We start from the raw sequence: 14879 nt of genomic DNA, 5'->3' as shown, positions 1-14879 counted from the left end.
ATTCTTGCATTAAGGACAAACACTGGTGTACCAGTATCCAAAATGCACTCACCAACAAAATTTGCGGGCTCCAAACTAAAATAGCCAACAAACGACACCAAATAACCACTGGTACACTAACTAGTCCAAATACGCCTGCTCCCACAAACAATAACTTTAAATTCACCAATGTATCAGTACCAGAGGTACAAATAACCATAGCCTTGTTGAAACACTCCAACTGCAAAGGTGACAGTTGCCCAGTACAGATCATAAAAGATGCGGCCAGATATCTGGCCCCCTTTATCACCAAACTAATTAACTCCTCATTCAATAGTAACTCTGTACCATGTAACTTAAGGAGATCTTGGGTGCTCCCTTTACTCAAGAAACAAACGCTAGATCCATCGATACCCACAAATTATAGACCAATCACAATGGTCCCCTTTCTTCTAAAGATATTAGACAGGGTTGCATATTTGCAAAATCCAAGACTATCTTGAGACTAACAAATTACTTGATACATGACAATCTGGCTTTAGACCGCAACATGGTACCAAAACGGCCCTTGTTGACCTCAAATGCCAGATTGACGATCTAAAAGATAAAGGCAGAGTGGCCATCTTACTCCTCCTTGACTTGTCGCCGGCCTTTGACCTGGTCGACCACAAGGTACTCTGTGACCACCTCGGATCAGAAGCCCATTTCTCAAGCGCAGCTATCAAGTGGATTCAATCATTCCTTGATAACAGGACCATGCAAGTCTTCTCACTATCGGCAGATGCTGACCCCATCTCCATCACCTGTGGCATACCCCAAGGCTCATGTGTTTCGCCTACTTTGTATAATATCTTTAAACAGCCTTTATTTGATAAATTGGACCATCTGGAACATCTGCGTGTCACCTACAATAACTGAGCAGATGACACCCACATACTCCTTCCTTTATTGGGTTCCTACGACATAGATGTAGCCCGAATCAATGAAATCTACACTATCGTTCAGGCATGGATGTCCTTCCATGGCCTTGGCCTGAATGATGATAAGACCGAGATTCTTCTGGTCGGATCACATACCAACCTACAAAAACTCAGCCCAAACTACACCAACATCTGCATAGATGGAAACATCATACCCATTGCCAAAGATGTAAAAGATCTAGGATTTTACTTTGATGCTAACTCCAAATTTACTAAATGTGTAAACATGACGGCGTCAGCGGCCGCCTACACATGCAAGCTGTTCAGGGTATGCCGACCCCTGCTATCTTCTAATAGCTGTCTTATACTAGCCAGAGCACTTATACAATCCAAACTGAACTACTGTAATGGTCTCTACCTAGGTGAAAATAAGTCTATCCTGAATAAACTGCAGATACTGCAAAGTAATGCTTTTAGAGCCGCCCTAAATATACCCAGAAGAAAGCACATTTCAGCAGCTAGAAAACTCTGCAAATGGCTCTCCATAAAAGATCAAATCAACTTGAAAACTCTTTGCCTTACCCACATAGCTTTGAACCATAAAGCACCACCCTACTTGACTGACAAATTCACCCTGAGATCTTCTACCCGTATCACGCATTCATATAACACCTCCTTCCTCCTAGTACCAAAATACAACCTCAAGAGAGCTGGCGGCTCCAGCTTCCCTGTCCTAGCCACCCAACTCTGGAACACTCTCCCACAGGATATAAACTTACCCAAGTATTCAATAAATTCAGAAGCAGTGTTATCACTTGGCTACTCAGCAAGAACTAACCGCATCTCCATCCTAGTCTCTTGCACCTAGCCTGCCTATTTGTGTCCTCACTGGATCATGCATTATTGATTGTAATGTCTTGTATACTTTGTACTATATCCTATGCTCTATGACCCACTCATATTGAGTGTGACCTCTGTATTCTTATATAGATTGTGACATGTATTAAGTGATTTCTGTACCTTTCTATGAACTGTAACATGAGACATGTAACCAATTTCCTAGCTTTATAGCGCCCAGATACCTAGGGGTCAGGCGTGCTGTATAAATAAAATAAACAAATAAACAAACTGTGTTGAAGGCAGCCGAGAGCTTGGGTAGAACCAGAATGCAGGGGTGGCTGTCGTAAAGGATATTGAGGGCGTCGTGGACCACCTGTATGGTTTCTGTCTCCGTACTGCTTCTTGGTCTGAATCTGGATTGGTAGGTTTGGAGGAGATTGTTGGTGTCAATGTGCTGCTGCAATTACGCAGCTACCAATTTCTTGACGATCTCACGGGTGTCCTTGATGGAGCCGATCTGGAGGTTTAACTGTGTGTCATCGCGTATTGGTGGATGTGGATGTTATGTGTGGCTAGAAGGGCTCGCAGCGGCTCCATGTATAGATTGAAGATCACGGGGGAGAAGATGGAACCCTGCAGGACTCCACAGGTGACAGGTCACATTGGCAATGTAGAGGAGTCATTCGGAACATACTGCTTGTGACTGGTGAGGTAGGACTTGAACCAGCGTAGGACAAGGTTATTGATCCCCATACACAGATGTAGGGTGTCCGTAAAAACCTGGTGGTCGACTGTGTCAAAAGCGGATGAGAGGTCGAGCAGAACCAAGAGGCAGGGGTGAATGTCGTCAAGGATTTTGAGTGGGTCGTCGACCACCTGTATGGGTGCTGTCTCTATGCTGCATCTGGGTCTGAATCCGTATTGGTAGGTTTGGAGGAGATTGTTGGTGTCAATGTGTTGCTGCAGTTCTGTGGCTACCGCTTTCTCAATGATCTTAAATAGAAAGGGATCCAGAGTGGGTTGCTTTAGTAGAGGGAGGATTTGTCCTGTTTTTAGGGTTCGAAGGAAAGGTGCCTTGAGTTAGGGAACTGTTGATGATATCCAGGTATGGAAGGAGTGCTTTTGCGGGGAGAGTCTTGAGGATGGATGCTGGGAGGATGTCAACTGTATATGATGTGGCTTTGAGGGCAGCCAGGGTTTGTACCAGGTCCTCTGTCAAGAGTGTGTTGAATGTTGTCCAGGGTGTGGAGATTTCACGAGGAGGGACGTGAGGTGGGTCTGTCGATGCAGAGCTGGCGTCTATGTGCTGGCAAAGCTGATTTTGTCAATGAAGAAGGTGTTGATGGCTCTGTTTTTTTTCGATGGAGTGTGGTAAAATATTTTGAAGAGTAGCAAAGAAAATAGACAGTTTATTACATTGCAATGTAATCAGTAACAAACCAACTTGAACCATGAACCCTTCTTTCTGCAGCTAGGTGACCCCAACCTAAAATCTCTGATGACAAGAAGGAACCCTTAACTGAACAGAGAGGCCAGACAGCCAGGGCGATTTCTGGCAATATGCATCACTCTGCTTCCAGGAACAAATCCCACTAAGTCCTTCTTCCATTTCTCCATTCGTTCTTCATAGTTCTCTGATGCACCTGGTATGCTGTTCAAATGAACAATGAATTTCTTGACGTGTGCAACCGTGGCGGTAGTCTTTGGCTACCTGCCAGCTTCCTCTCATGCTAGCACAGTTCTACAGTCTACAACCCTACAGCAGTCCACCATGGTTCAAAGAAATGGTCACCCTGTATTTTTTTTCCACCAATCATCATTACACGCACTCTGCACCTCATAGTGATGTTATAATTTCATTTTTTGCAGAGCATCAGTTACATTTCACACCACCTGTCACTGTTACCTGCACATGTTCGCCATGGCTATCTTTTGTTTGTGCTATTTCTGATGTGATCTCGTTAAGGTTGAATGACCTGGCAGCATTAAACCACAGCTTACACCCTGACTCATGATATATGCGACTGCCGGAGCAAAACCTACTCTCAGCACATAAATATGCAGTCATGTGTGGCCATGGAAATGCAGAAGACTCTACAGCCGCAAAACATATCATCAAGGCCTTTCTTCATGTTTGCTTTATTGTCAACGTGTCTCGTTAATAATTTTTCAATATTCCAGCATCCCTTCCATATACTTTTGGAACTGCAACTTACTTGAAAAGCTGAAATATTAACGGAATTGTTTTACATTATGTTTGCCACTGATGCACTTTATTGTTCTTTCTAGGAAAGCACATACGAGTCAATAGGCATCTGATGCTACCATTTTAATCAGTTAAAGGATGTTGCTCTGCCTTGTCTTCATTTATCCGAACCTCTCTCTGCTAATCTGTCTTTTTACATTGGTGAGCCACTGAGGTTTACTAACTTTTATTTTTCTCGCCATATCCCACTCAAATTGTTAATTTAAGAAAGCATTTTATTAAGATTGTTATTTTATTTGTAACCAGATTCGTCAGTACATGCTTTTAATATAATTTGTAATCTAATACTTCTTTTATCTATATTTCTTTCAACAAATCTGTTCTGTGGTGTCTCTTACTCAGCGCATTGTTAATCTACTAAACACATTTGACATTTTTTATTGGCCAGGCTTTAAGGGTTTGCGTTTGGGGAATGGAAGCAAGGCAAAGTCATGAACAACCCAAAGAAGGCAGTGACACTGAGCGCGATTCCCCTGATCCTGAACCGAGTCGAATGGTAGATGTGTGGGTTCCATGTCATTCCCTCGCCCTTTTTTTCATGGCCGATTTTTGCCACACAAACTCATTGATATTTTGGGGTGATTACCCCCAAAAACTTAATTCTCAGATATTTACAACCAAGTCCCCACAGCCCACTACCCCTTCTAACCTTTTCCCCAACCCACATATGTTTTATTTCGTTTTTGCAGCAAACAAACGGCAGAAAAAACTCAGTGAAAAAAATTGCTGATGAAAGAACTTTGTACCGTCTTTACTTGGTGTCAATGACATTGTTGATAACTGATGCCCACATTAGAGGAAAATACTTTTTGTTGTGACAATTTGACTTGTAGAACCTAAGTATCGGAAGACAATCCTCCTCGACAGTTCATAACGCTGCACAATCAGTTTAGGGTAGAGTGTCTTACCCGCTGAGATCTTCAAATGCAGATGGCCTTGATGCACACAAATTGTGCCACTGTTCATCTGCTTGTTCCCACTAAAGACTGAGTATGATATCAACTTCTTGCAATGATTTTCCAATACCGTTACAAAGAGTACTGTACTTTGATCCAGGCTCGACCGGATGTTTTCTTTTCCATGTCATAGAAGTAGTACTTGAGCTTTGTTTATCCAGTCACCCATTCATCATCATTGTGTAATATGAAAATGCAAACCTTTATCATTCATGTTTTCAAAAGTTTATTTGATTTTTTATTATTTTATTGGGAAGGAAGAATCGTTGACTATTACAAGTTAATTTGTTCACTAGTGACTGCAGTAGTTTCACACACTTCCAGTGTCACATCATTATTTTTAGAAGATGCGGTTCCAAGTTGTCTCCATTTTTGGGAATAGTATGTTTTTTTATGTTGATTAAAATAAAAATGTAACATGAACAGTGGTCTGAAAAACCAACACTAACATTATTCCCAATCTCTATCTTCATGGTCATGTTATCCAGCGTGGCTCACACAGCCTAACAACAATCTTTTGGATTTCATTTAGTCTACATTTCTTTTGTCTAGGCATGCTTGCATATCTTTTATGCTCCAAATGTGCCATTTTGAATAGTTTTCAAATATTTGCTTCACGTAGTGTATGATGTACTGATCTTTTTTTACTAGACCATATCATTTCTTCCAACAGATAGTACTGCCTTGTATTCTATCAAGCATACATAGTGGATTTACTGAAGACTTGGAATCAAAGTGGGTGAGTTATACCAGCATGCATCGTACACGCCATCAATGAAGCATTCCATGTAGGACTGGTGAATACGTCTGCTTCAGGAACATTCAAGTCATTCACGGAGCTCTGAAGGTATAGTTTTTGTTTTTATAATTGTTTTATAAACAAACAATTTACTGCCAATGTTGAACAGCCAGAGACATGGTCATCAAAGTATGTCATATATTTAATGACTATTATTCCATTCCTCAACTTGTCCCTTATTTCTCTAACTGACTCAAAGAATTAAAACGTCTTGACAATGGAACATGTAATGATGTTACATATGAGGCAACTTTTTGATCCAAGTGGCAGTCGACAATATTATTTGAAACTTGCATGGATAATGAAACTTAGCAAACAAAAAGCAATGCCTAGAGTCTTCCAAAATAATCACACTCTGATTATATACTTTGCAGATGTTTGGATTTCATACATTACATACTCTGTTTTTCTTTTCACAATTGGTGTTAGCATAATTTTGCAGTTTATATCTCATACTGACACATTTTCTCTCTGTAGAATTCTACTTCCCATACCAAATGCTATTGACTTACGAAATATTTTTATTCTGGTCACAGATCATGCCACATTACATAGAATACCCCCACATCCCTCCTCAGAAGCGATGTTGTCGCTGTCAATCTTACATTTGGGTAATGTGTGCAGGGATGGTGTGGGTACTTTCAATTGAATACATAAGCCATGTAGGCATTTCTGTCTGGCCTGTTGGGAGTCATAAAGGATGAGCACCCAACAGATCATATGCAGAAGAAAAAAGAGAGTATTTTGGATGTGTACACTGAACTGTATTGTAAAGAAATAAATATATGAACAAGAGGGTTTGGTGCTTCAAAACACATGCTGCTCAGTAGAAGCTATGTGGGTTGTGTCACAAACTCTCATTGAGCATCTCCATAGAGCATGACCTAAATATTCTGACTCCATTAAAAACACAATTATTTGTACCTAGACAACAATACATTGGAACATGCCAACCACATTTCTGATTGTGGGTATGCCTATTTTCAACATATCACGTATGAAAGTAGGATTTCATACTCTTTCATTGACAGTAATATCCCAATTATGCAGTTGGTGACAGTCCTATGGATTTATTCAATACCATCATGCCATTCTGTCCTCCACTGGTTACAAAAATAACATGATTAATTCCCAGATTGAAATGCCTTGATCTGCAACCCTCTATAATCAAGTGGTGCATGCCTTTGCCTCGTTTTAGCACTTTAATTGAGAGTTTCTAATAAGACCAATCTGGCTATATGGTAACTATGTGTAGGTGGCACCAGAACACTTCATACAGCATCTAAGCCTAGTTTTGAAATGTAAGAATTCACATACATTATGTGTTTAGATTTGTTTTCTTGTCAAAGAAATGCATTCGTCTGTCCCTTATACATATCTTCATTTGGTCTGTCTCTTTCAGCATTGATTGTTGCTGGGAATCACAGATGATAAGTGGCCACGCATACACTCTTGTACCTTGTCTCAAGTCACTCCTCATATGTCCTGAAGAGGGCCGGGCACATTCCACTGGTGAGTATGTGGCCCTCTTCACAGGCCCAAAACTCTTGAGTCGATGACAGACAATTCTTTTGGATGGTGTTACCCATTTTTGTGTTGACCGAGATTGGTGGTTTAACCAAATTGTTTTTTTTCTTGAACTATATGTGATTGATTTCAGGTTTTGACTCAAGTACACTGCATTCTTCAGTGTATGTCCTAAACATTCCTTTGTTTTTGTTCAAACGGTCCCATTGTACATGTTGTTTATTTTGCCTTTTTCAGATTTGTTTGTGTTTTGTTTTAGTTATGTAAATAGGTTTTTTTCTTCACAAAGTTCAATTTTTATTCTATATACACATGTGTTTGTTCTATGCTTTATATATACAAGGCATTTATGGAGTGTGCGTCTGCGCCCTTGAATGTCCTCTTTATCCTTTTGAAGTTGGTTCATTCAGCCAAATGTACAACGTGTGTTTTCAATTAATTCTGGTGCATTCAGCAAAATGTACAACTTGTGTTTTAAATTCATTCAAGCCCAATTTAAACACGTTTTAGACTGTATTAAACAATCATGTTTTGTTCACATCGGTGCATACATTTGTATATTTGTTGAGGCTCATATAGGACCTACGTCCTGATTATTTAAATTCACATATGTGTGGTTTTTCTAATTTATGAAATCGTATGAGACACGTATTGCTAAGCACTAGATTGTCTTTTGCCAATATAGTGTTGTATTTTCTTGTAAAAGGAATGCATTCTTCTATACCACTTCCTAATAGACACGTCCACAACAATATGCAGCTTTCCAAATGGTGTCTCAAGCTGTGCATAGGTCAAAATATGTAAACATCGACGGACCAAAAATCCTTTGTCTGCCTACGTTTTTCATAACTTGGTAAATGTATCACTGTATGTAATAAAAAAATAAGAAGGGGCGAGATGGGCACTCCAGTTCCTGGCCAATACATTTCCTGAAAAAAAGGTTACTGGGTTAAATCCCAAAGTGTCCAGTACATTTGCAGGGTTAAATCCCAATTGCTGCCCAATTGTTCACAGGGTTGATTCCCTTCTTGCACTGCTGTTCTCCTCCTAGCGCTTTCGTGTCACCAACACTCATCAGGGAGGCTAAGTTGCCTTTCTGTTTAGGTGAATCCAATATAATTGCTGTTGCAGTCTCTAGGAATTGTGGTAGCTGTAGTGAAACCATTTTAACAATTCAGGTGACCAGGAAAAGACTCCCCTCCAAAAACACACATCTTACCCTTAACAGGGGGAAGAGGGAAACCATAATTATGGCTCTCCAATGTAGGGTATAATGACCCCGGTGCTGCAGCCTCTGGAGTCCGGATCTCCACAAAGTACATGAAAAAACAAGAAGTGGCGAGGCACGCCCTCCAGTTCCTGACCAATATATTACCTGAAAAAAAGATTACTGGGTTAAATCCCAAAGTGTCCAGTACATTCACAGGATTAAATCCAAATTGCTGCCCAATTGTTCACAGGGTTGATTCCCTCTTACACTGCTGTTCTCCTTCTAGCGCTTTCGTGTCGCCAACACTCATCAGGGAGGCTAAGTGGCCTTTCTGTACTTGTACATGAACTGGGTAAACACTAAATGTGGTCAAAATCACTGAAATTGTTATACATTCTTATGGGAGCCACTTTGGATAGTTGCACACAAACAGAAGCAATGACTTAATACCAAGAAACTATTTTAAATCTTAAAATTCAAGTCGGAAGCAATTAAAAGCTGTATTACACGTGTAAGAATTTCCCAAAACGAAAATTTGCGGCAAACTTTTCGCGATAACAGGAGAACAGTTTGGAATGCTATTGATGTTAGATACAAGCAGACATTGAAATTTTGTTTATAGCGCAAAAACCGAGGGAGTTATAGGCATTTTAGTAGAGGTTCTTTTTTTGAGATAGGCGCAAGAATGGAAAACAGGAATGGACTTTTAACATGGCAAAAGGGTTTCTTACACTAGAGGATGACTATGAACAAAACGAATACCACACAGGAACACAGTCACTTGATCAGAATGACTGCCTGCAGAGGAAACTCGCCTTCTTCAGATGAGAAAAGATCAGTGCAAAGATAGTTTTAGCAGTACTAGTTGTGGAGGAAAGATAGTATGGTTTGGATAGATAGTTCAGACAATTCAAAAATACTCCTAACAATACAGGTTCTGAATATAAGCTAGGATGGGTTTAAGATAGGGATAGACTATGCAAAGTACATATGCCAGTGACACAATTCTTTCTATAGATACTCACTGGATATGTTTATAAATGGAACGGTGCAGATTCTGGACTGTCAATTCTGGTCAGGGGATGGGATCTGGTTTAGTAAAGATGGCTGGGCACATCGGACTGGGCAGGATCATCAAGGCGCTCTGGTCAACACACTTCACAGGACTGGACTGGATCTGCAAGGCCCTCTGGTCACTGCACAGCACAGGACTGGATTGGATCTGCCCTTCTTGGTTATGATGATATTATTTTCAGCAGGCAAGCATTAAGAGTGCAGCCCGGCTGTATTATGATGCTTCCCCTTAGGTTTGTGGGTTTCTGGTTCTGGAATTTTGAGGCCTAGCTGAAAATGGTTCAGCTATGCAATGGGTTTCTGCTTTGCCAAGTTTCTGGAGTCTGGACGAAGGAAGATGTAGAGTTCAGCAGCAGGGTGCTCCACCAGCATCGGGATAGTGAGTGAATCTGTCTGTGTCTTTTGAGTGGTGAGCTGTCTCTATTTATGCTATGATGAAGGGGGTGTGTGGGCCAGTTTAGCCTAAGCTTGCCCCTTTTGACAGGTAATTGGGTCAAAGTCTACTTTCTGCCTTGATAGGAGGAGAGAAACAGAATATCACCTTTATGGTGTGATTTTATGAGGCTGAGAATCCACCCCTTGCCCCTGGAACACAAAATCTACTTTTGGCACAATACATATTTACACATGTGCAACCTCTGTAACAATCACATATACAGATTACATATTTAACATAACAGCTACTCCTCAAAACCCCGTAGCTGTGGGATCTTGTCTCTGCTTTTCACAGAATTTTGCCCTTTTCATCAGGAACACAATGTCCCATTTTTAAGCAAATTTCTACAAGTGTGCATGTTCAACATGAGCATAAGTGTATAAAGTTTCATACTTCTAGCAGAAATACATTTTGCGTAAAATCACATTTCTTGCCGTTTCTGTCCAGAACATGTCACACGATTTTGCCGCCTCGTTGACACGTGCAGCCAAAATTTAGATTCACAAATCTGTTACTTTTATATTTTTCACAATTTTGACTGGCAAGTTATAAGTCTTTAAAAAAATTGTTCTTTGTTAATATTCAGCCACAGATGGTTCTTTGGGTCTGCCTCTTTTTGTCTCCCTGCAGTCCAGGAGCAGTCTCCTCCCTGCTTGCTCTTGGCAGAGGCCATTTACAACTGTCCTCACACCTCACATTTCCTTAGTAGCAGTTTGACATTGTTCCTCATGCCTCTGTAGACCAGGTTCTTTCCCAACCCCATAATTAACGCTTCTTTGTGATTTCCTGCTGGGGGGAAAGACCGTCCTTCTGTGAGAAAACCTGTTATTCCAGTTTGGTAGCTTCAGCCAAGCTTATTTTAATTGTTACTCTGTTGAATTTTTCCTCAGTTTAAATCAAACTTGCTGTATCAAATCACAGCTAGAATACGCATTCAAGATTTTAACCCATGGGATCAAAACAATTACAATATGGGTTACTATCAGTAACAGGCCTCTTAGATTGCAAACATTTGATTTCAGTTTATACATGTTAAAGTTTAATCAGGCAGGCTCCTGACAGCTGTCATTCAGGCAGCCCAGGGTACTGCACCCACAGATTTTTTTGACAGATCCACAGACAGGCTACTTTTGCTGTGGAAATTTCTTTATGCTCTCAGCTTTTCAGGACTTTGTAAGTTAACAATGATTTCTAAAACTAAGTAAGAATTTGGGATATTTTAGGGTATTCTGTGCCAGCATTCTGGAGTTTCAGCAACAAAGAAACAGGGATTTAAAGCAAGATTCTGGTGTTTCATTTAGCAAAACACTGCTTTTTCCTTCTGTACTCCATTTTCAATTGTTGTGGAGCCCAGTGACACATTTCAGGAGTGAGAGCTCTGTTCCACCACTGACAACATGCATGGCAGATTGGGCAGCCATCTTTTCGAGCCTTGCAAAGCGCGATTTTCAGAGGTTTTGGTGCGCACAAGGGTTTTGCGGCCATTTTGCTGTTTTCTGGCACCATCATGATGCAGCATAGCAGAGCAAAAGTGTGTCAAAACATCCCACATTATACTATCATATTTTGAGTTAATGACTTATGAGTAAACCATTTTACACACATTTTAGTCAGAATCACAGAGTAAGATGTTTCGTGGGTGTTGGGGATAAGCCAGGGGTTCACACAGCCTATGCCTGGCAGCAATGATGCTGCCTGGAAGCAGACTGGAAGGTGTACTCAAAGTGCAGCAGGGTATCACGTTGGCAGCACCAGTAGGTAAAGACTGAACATGATGCTCCTATGGCAGGGCTTTCCTACAACATAGGGGGAGGGGGATGTTGGAGCATGACAACAAGCTGAAATGCAGCCCACGTCCTCTGACCATTCTTTCATCCCACTGTGCCTTCCTACCACTATTAGGGCAACTTGACTACCGGGAGCACCATCAGGATATATTTCTGATTTTTTTTTTTTAAAGTAAATGAGCTTTCTGAAGCCCAAACTAGCGAATTGGGGATCAGGCAATCTTGTGCCTGGTGGTGCTAAGGCCGCAATAGTATTCTGATGCCTCATGATGGCTCACATCAGTCATGTGTCATAACGCACTGAAATGGTACATGGCGCATGCCAGACAGCATAGCCGACTGGACTGCATTCCTGAAGGGGAGGTGCCACCCTACAATCCCCCCTGTAAGATACACCTGTGCATGTGAGGAAGAGGTCCACACCTGCAAAAATAATCAATTGAACTGGATTGAACCAACCAAAAGAGGTGATGTAGTATCCTTCACCCGTCCTTCACTAGTGTGTGCTCCTCTGCTAGTCATGACGCAAGTAAAATAAAAAGAGAAGCCTGTGCGGCACGCATCAGTGCGGCAGCCGAGCCCGAACCAGAAATACTGTGTCCATGTGTTCTTCCCTGCCAAGGGGTCCATGCCATAATACCGAACCCCCATAACAATGGCGACGAGGCAGTCATCTGCGTGCTGAGTGTCTTCACCTGCTGACCAAACCCAACATGCAGCTCCAGCTTCCGGCCACATCACCCGATACACACACAGGTTGCCGGACTGAACAGGCCTGCGCCCTTTGCAGGTCGCATGGCAATTTCATGCGATGGAACTGAGCTGCTCAAAGTTACTGGTCGTACCCTGGACCACCGTTGTGACAGGCACACCTGCTGTGCCTGAAAGCTTGTGGCTCCCTTCTTGGAGTGCCTGTGCGCGTTCCCTCATTTGTGCTCTACACATTGGAAGGGTCTCTGCCACAGCCCAACCTGAGGTATCCAGCACGTGCATGCCCATAGGCCCATAGTTGCACCATTGTTTCAGAGTGGCACTCCAGTGCGCAAGACCATTTAGAGAGTGATTATACAGCCCTTTCTTTTGGCAGACCACAGAGGACGATATAGTGAATGCGTTAGTTGTTGGCCGAATGCCCTGCCAGCAAGGATCTGTAGGCACACTGCAGGCATTTGATGTGTCCTGGGCCCCATCGAATCTAGGCTCCACATGGTCTGTCTGGATTGAGTGTCTCGAAATGTTCCTTGACGCTGCAGGGGAGACTGATGATCATGCGGAAAAAGTCGATTCTCCTATATTTAGCTGGCCCTGCCTTGCACAGGATTTTAAAAACCATGTGGCCCGTTGACAACTTGCATGGTACAGCCACAAATGCACTACGAGATTACTTTACACCTATGGTGAATTTAGATTATGAAAGGTTTGTGATGAGGTCAGCCACACAAAAAGAGGATGAGTCCCTGGAGGCGTTCTGTGGCAGGCTGCGCCATTTGGCGCTTATATGTGTGTGTCCTAAAGAAGATGATGAAGTGAGTTAGGAGCTGTTCCAAGGCTGCTCCTCCACCAAAATGTGACGGCAGATCTTGCATGCACCAGAAATAACCCTGGCCCTGATCATGGATATTGAACGATTACAAGAATTGACCTATCCCAGAGCAACAAGGATGGATGCAGCTTTAAAGTTAATCAAGCTGGAAGAAGCGTGTGCTGTCAGCAGGCAGCAACCCTTTAAGTCATACAAGAAGCCATTGTGGACTAGGAGGCATGACTACGGGAACAGTGCGTCTGCATGCTCCCAATGGGGCTACGACCTGCCCCATTCCAAGGACTTCCCTGCTAAAAGTCATGTCTGTGGTAGATGTTGTGTTGCTAACCATTTCGATAGGGTTGCGGAGCCCCAATGTCTCTGACCCACCACAAGGACTCACCACGCAGAAGCCAAAGTTCCAAAGAGCACCACAGAAAGTGGCACAGATTGAATATCCCAGAGATGATGAGGGGTAGCCCGAAGGTTAGGAGGAGGAGGATGTTTTCTTTATATCCAGCGTGCTAGAGCTGGGGAAGAAAATGACAACCCAAATGCACGGTACAAACCTTTGGTACGGATGTACCAGTGCTCATTGACACAAGCACGTCAGTGAGAGTCATGGCAGACAACCATTACCATCAAATGCACGGTGCATCAAGTCTGAGAGAGACTCATGTCCAAATATTCACCTTTGGAGAAAAGCGTCCATTACTCCTAGATGGTGTGTTTGTCACCCTGGTCCAGGATGACAGTCAAGACCTGTTTCTTCGTTACCAAGATCAGAGATGTGACGCTAACGTGACGCTACTGGGCTGCGCAGCAGCTGAAGCCCTCCACATAGTGAATTTTGCTTTATGGGTATATATGGAGGATGACATATATTCTTTACTGGATGTTTTCAAGATGTGCTCACAGGCAAGTTGAAGGGGAACCTCATCCGCCTCCACATTGATGACACTGTACAGCCGATAGCACTAAAGCATAGGCATGTTCCATTCCACCTGCGAGTGAAAGTTGAACAAGAATTGGACAACTTGGTAAAGATGGACCTCATTGAGGAAGTTGTTGGACCCACCCTGTGGGTTTCCCCCATCGTTATTGCAAGAAATCCAAAACAACCAGACTCTGTGTAAGTCTGGACAAGCGCCTCCCAAATCGTGCCATCAAAAGGGAGGGACATATCAACCCGACAATGGATGACATTGTGCAGACCTGCAGGGTGCAGTGTATTTTTCTAACCTCGACTTGGGGGTTGGCTATCACCAGCTTGTACTTGACCCAGCATCCTGGTACATTACCACCTTTACTTTCCAAAGAGGATTGTACAGTTATAAATGCTTGAATTTTGGTATTTCATTTGCTTCAGACAGTGTTAGCTCGCATCAATGGAGCTATCAATATTAGCAATGATTTTCTGATGTTTGCTAGATCTGAAGCTGATCACCTAGACAGGATGGAGAAAGTCCTTAAGGGAATATGACAACTAGGTCTCACATTACACTGGGAGACATGCAAATTCATGAAAAGGAAGATTGAATTCTTTGGATTTGTCTTCGACGA

The 14879-nt window shown here is 42.3% G+C and overlaps 1 long non-coding RNA gene across 2 annotated transcripts in view; it reads left to right on the top strand.

The window, feature by feature from the left end:
- The window catches only part of LOC138572450 (uncharacterized), a 257688-nt gene that overhangs the window by 97797 nt on the left and 145012 nt on the right, over positions 1-14879 (top strand). For both annotated transcript variants that reach the window (XR_011303907.1, XR_011303906.1), the window contains exons 2-3: positions 5635-5808; positions 7163-7272. This is a non-coding gene — a long non-coding RNA (uncharacterized lncRNA). The remainder of the gene's footprint in view (positions 1-5634; positions 5809-7162; positions 7273-14879) is intronic.

This window comes from Ambystoma mexicanum, chromosome 1p (genome assembly GCF_040938575.1).
Source record: "Ambystoma mexicanum isolate Mex_15411 chromosome 1p, UKY_AmexF1_1, whole genome shotgun sequence".
Lineage (NCBI taxonomy): Eukaryota > Metazoa > Chordata > Amphibia > Caudata > Ambystomatidae > Ambystoma > Ambystoma mexicanum.
The sequence above is the reverse complement of the archived record's forward strand: the minus strand, read 5'-3'. Positions and strand labels throughout refer to the sequence as shown.